Source organism: Lontra canadensis, unplaced genomic scaffold (assembly GCF_010015895.1).
Source record: "Lontra canadensis isolate GAN:19392208 unplaced genomic scaffold, GSC_riverotter_1.0 scaffold3, whole genome shotgun sequence".
Lineage (NCBI taxonomy): Eukaryota > Metazoa > Chordata > Mammalia > Carnivora > Mustelidae > Lontra > Lontra canadensis.
This window is the reverse complement of record NW_022630997.1, coordinates 42,781,598-42,786,721: the sequence shown is the minus strand read 5'-3', so window position 1 is coordinate 42,786,721 and position 5,124 is coordinate 42,781,598. Positions and strand designations below refer to the sequence as shown.

At 33.8% G+C, this 5,124-nt stretch overlaps 1 non-coding gene across 1 annotated transcript; it reads right to left on the bottom strand.

Annotated features, from left to right (window-relative positions):
* Nucleotides 1-613: 613 nt before the first annotated feature.
* Nucleotides 614-717, bottom strand: LOC116858647. The gene has a single exon (XR_004380973.1). It is a non-coding gene; the product is annotated as a U6 spliceosomal RNA (small nuclear RNA).
* Nucleotides 718-5,124: the final 4,407 nt, after the last annotated feature.

The window sequence follows — 5,124 nt, the reverse complement described above, 5'->3', positions numbered from 1 at the left end:
CACAGAGTTCTTGTGTCCTCACACGGTGAAAGGAGCTAGGGAGCTCTGTAAAATCTTTTATAAGACCACTAATCCATTTCATAAGAGCTTCACCCTTATGATCTAATCACTTCTCAAAGCCTCCACCAACTAATATTCTAATATGATGGTATTAGTTAGGATTATAATTTCAAGATATCAGTTGGTGGGGGAAGGGCACAAACATTCAGGACATAGCACAGTGTTAAGTAAGATGGGGAAAAGGAAACATTGTCTTTTTCCAGACATAGTGAGAAAACATTCAGTCTTTTACCACTTATACTTGATGATAGAAAAGGTTTTTATAAGTGCCCTTAATCAAGTTGAAGAAGTTTCTCTCTTGCTAGTTTGCTTTATTTTTTTTTCCTGAACTTTAAATCATTTTTAAAAATATGGAACACTTGGAGCACCTGAGTGGCTCAGTCAGTCAAGCATCTGCCTTTGGCTCAGGTCATGATCACAGGGTCCTAGGATTGAGCCCATGCCTGGCTCCCTGCTCACTGGGAAGTCTGCTTCTCCCTCTCCCTCTATCACTCCCCCTGTCTTTGTGCGTTCTCTCTCTCTCTCTATCAGATAAGTAAATGAAGTCTTTAAAAAAATTATGGAACACTTCACAAATTTGTCTGTCACCCTTGCACAGGGGCCATCCTAATCTCTGTATTGTCCCAATTTTAGTATATGTGCTGCCAAAGTGAGCACTGCTTTATTTTTCAAAATGTGAATGCTGTTGAAGTTTGTCAAAAGTTTTATCTGCTTCTACTGAATCATGTGATCATTTTTTCTCTCTTCTGGTAACATGGTAATTTTCACAGATTGAAGTTTGAATGTTAAACCAACCTTGTATTCCTAGATAAATATGGCTTGGTCATAGAATATTAACCTTTTTATTTATTGTTGAATTGGACTTGCTAATATTTTGCAAGATATTTTGCTTCTGTGGTCACAAGAGCTTTTATTGGTAGTTTTCTTTTATTGTTTTTGCGTGGTTTTAGAATCAGGGTAATGCTTAATTCTTAAATGAGTAAGAAAGCTTTCGTCTTCCTCTGTTTTCTAAAAGGATTTGTATAGGATTGATATTCTTCTGTACATTTTTTATAGAATTTACTACTGAAGATATCTAGGCACCAACTTTGCTTTATGGTAATGGTTTTAATAATTAATTCAATTTCTTTACTTCATATGGGGCTCTTCAGACCATATCTTCTTGATAATTTGTACCTTTCAAGAAATGGGTTCAGCTCATATAAGTTGTCTAATTATTGATATAGATGTTCATCATATGTCAATATTATCCTTTTAATGTCTGTAGAAACTGTAGTAATGTCCCTTTTTAAATTCCCAATATTGGTTATTTGTTTCTGTTTTTTATCATTCTGGCTAGAAGCTTATCAACTTAATCCGTTCAAGAAATTGGGTTTTGGTTTCATTAATTTCTCTATATTTGGTCTGTTTTCTATTTTATTTATTTCTGCTCTTGATTGTGAAGTTGCCTTCTGCTTTTGATTTAATTTGTTCTTTTTCTAACCTTTAAAAAACATTTTTATTGAAATATAACTCACATGCCATATAACTCAACAACTTAAAATTTACAATTTGATATCTTTTAGTACATTCATAGAATTGTGTATTCATCATCAGTCAATTTTAGAGCATTTTTCATTATTCCAAAAGGAAATTCTATACACTTTAGCATCACTTCCTGATTACCCAATCTCTAGGCAACTACTCATCCACTTTTGTTCTCTATAAATTTGCCCATTTTGGGCATTTCATGTATATGGAATCATACAATATTTTGTCCTTGGTAACTGATTTTTCACTTAGTATGTTTTCAGGGTACATCCATCTTATAGCATGTATCAGTGCTTCATTCCTTCTTGTTGCTGACTATTACTCCATTATACGGCTTTTCCAGCTTCTTAAGATAGAAACTTAGGTTATTAATTTTGGACCTTCTTTTTCTTTCTTTTTTTTTTTTTAAGATTTTATTTATTTATTTGACAGAGAGAGATCATAGGCAGGGCGGCGGGAAGCAGGCTCTCCACTGAGCAGAGAGCCCGACGTGGGGCTTGAACCCAGGACCCTGGGATTGTGATCTGAGCCGAAGGCAGAGGCTTAACTCTCTGAGCCACCCAGACGCCCCTGGACCTTCTTTTTCTAATGTGGATACTAAGTATTCTAAACTTTCTTTTAAGCACTAATTATTTCCATCATACTTAATCAGGGTTTTCTCTATTCTTTCTCTAATGAAATATATTTATTTTATTATGTTTTTTATAATGTCCTTTAATATTCTAAGATTTAATATTCTAAGAAAAAAATAATGGGATGAAAAACATGATATCTGATGTGTATATCTCTCAAGCTCAACTGCAGTATTCCTTGGAAAAAAATGGGGGAGGGGTTTTACTTGTGGAATTTTAAAAAATTATTTAAATTCAATTTAGTTAACATATAGTGTATTATTAGTTTCAGGAGTAAAGTTTAGTGATTCATCAGTTGCATATAACACCCAGTGCTCATTACATCACGTGCCCTCCTTAAAGCCCATCATCTGATTATCCCTTCCCTGTCCCTGCTGCCTGTCTAGTGACTGTGTTTGTTTCCTAGAGTTCAGCGTCTCTTATAGTTTGCTTCCCTCTCTATTTTTATCTTATTTTATTTTTCCTTCCTTTCTCTTATGTTCATCTTCTTTGTTTCTTAAATTCCACATATGAGTGAAATCATATGGTATTTGTCTTTCTCTGAATTTCTTCAAGAAAATACTTCATCACAATACATTTCTATCATCTGTTCTTTTTTTTTGTTTTGTTTTTAAAGATTTTATTTATTTACTTGACAGATCACAGGTAGGCAGAGAGGCAGGCAGAGCGAGAGGAGGAAGCAGGCTCCCTGCTGAGCAGAGAGACCAATGCAGGGCTCAATCCCAGGACCCTGGGATCAAACCCGAGCTGAAGACAGGGGATTTAACACACTGAGCAACCCAGGTGCCCCTCTATCACCTGTTCTTGGTCAGACTGCTGAGATCAGGATTTCCTAACTTGGGCACTATTGACATTTGGGCCTGATAATTCTTTCTTCTTTTCTTTTTCTTCTCTTCTTTCTTTCATTCTTTCTTTCATAACTGACATACAAGATTATATGAGTTTCAGATGTGTTTATTTTATTAAAAATTTGTTTATTTTATTAAAAACTGTTTATTTTATTTATTAAAAAATAATTATATTATTTATACATATAAATATAATATATAAATATATAACATATATTTATATATTATGTAAATAACATAATTATTATATTATTATAATAATAAAAATTTTATTTATTAAAAATAAGCAATAAAAATAAAAACTGTCCTCTTTAAAATTTTTTTTACTTTATCCAGTCTTTATATATATTGTGAAATAATCATGATAATAAATCATTAACATCCATGACCATACAGTTGCAATTTTTTTCGTATGATGAAAACTTGTAAGATTTACTCTTTTAGCAACTTTCAAATATACAATACAGTATTATTAACTATAATTACAAGGGTATATATTGCTTCCCCAGGATTTATTTATTTTATAACTGGAAATTTGTACCTTTTGACTACCTTCACCAATTTCACCCAACCCCTCCTTCCCTCTGCAACTACCAATCTGTTCTCTATATCTGTGAGTTCAGGTTTTTTTGTTGTTTTGTTTTTGTAGAGTCCACAGATAAATAAGATCATACTATTTATCTCTGACTAACTTACTTCACTTAGCATAATGTCTTCAGGGTCCATCCATCTTGTCACAAGTGACAAAATTTTCTTTTCTATGGTTGAATAATATTCCATTGTATGTATACACCCCCCCCCACACACACACATTTTCTTTATCCATTCATCCATTGATGGACACTTAGGTTGCTTCCATGTCTCGGCTATTGTAAATAATGCTGCAGTGCATGTGGGGGGCACTTATTTCTTTATAAATCAGTGCTTTCATTCCCTTTAGATGAATACCCAGAAGTGGAATTACTAGATCATATGGTTGTTCTATTTTTAATTTATTCTATTTATTTTTATTTATTTTCAGTGTTCCAGAATTCATTGTTTATTCTCCAGTGCTCCACGCAATATGTGCCCTCCACAATACCCACCACCAGGCTCACCCAGCCTCCCAGCATATTTTTAATTTTTTAAAAGTACTTCCATACTGTTTTCTGGAGTAGCTGCACTGTAAATACATTGATTTTAAAACTATTTTCATATTTTACTATAAACATTAAAAGTTACTTTTCCTATAAATGCTGTTGTATCCCACAGCATTCATTGTCTTTCATATCTAATTATTTCATAATTTCCTGATATCTGAAGCTCATTTTCTAGATTTCTTGGGAAGTGATCATAGAAACATAGAAATTCCTACATGTTCATAGATTTGTTTGTGCCTTTTATACTTGAATGTTAGCCCGATATAAAATTCTTTGTTCACATTTTCATTCCTTAACTATCTTAAAAATATATTAACCCATATTCTTCTGAGATTAAAGTGTTGCTGGGGCACCTGGGTGGCTCAGTGGGTTAAACCCTCTGCCTTCGGCTCAGGTCATGATTGTCCTGGGATCGAGCCCCGCATCGGGCTCTCTGCTCAGCAGGGAGCCTGCTTCCTCCTCTCTCTGCCTGCCTCTCTGCCCACTTGTAATCTCTGTCCGTCAAATAAATAAATAAAATCTTTTAAAAAAAAAAGTGTTGCTGTCAACATCTGATCATGATCTAATTTTCTCTTGCTTATAAGTCATGTGGACTTTTTGTCAAAATGCTCAAAGAAATTTTCTCCTTCTTTAAAATCTGATAATTTACAAGAATGTTTTGGTGTTGGTCATTTTGACTCATTATTCACAGATACACAATGTTCTTTTTCAATATATAGTTTTAAATATTTTAATTATTTTTTTATTATTTAGGGTTTTTTTAAAAAAGATTTTTATTTATTTATTTGACGGACAGAGATGACAAGTAGGCAGAGAGGCAGGCAGAGAGAGAGGAGGAAGCAGGCTCCTCGCAGAGCAGAGAGCCTGATGTGGGGCTCGATCCCAGGACCCTGGGATCATGACCTGAGCCGAAGG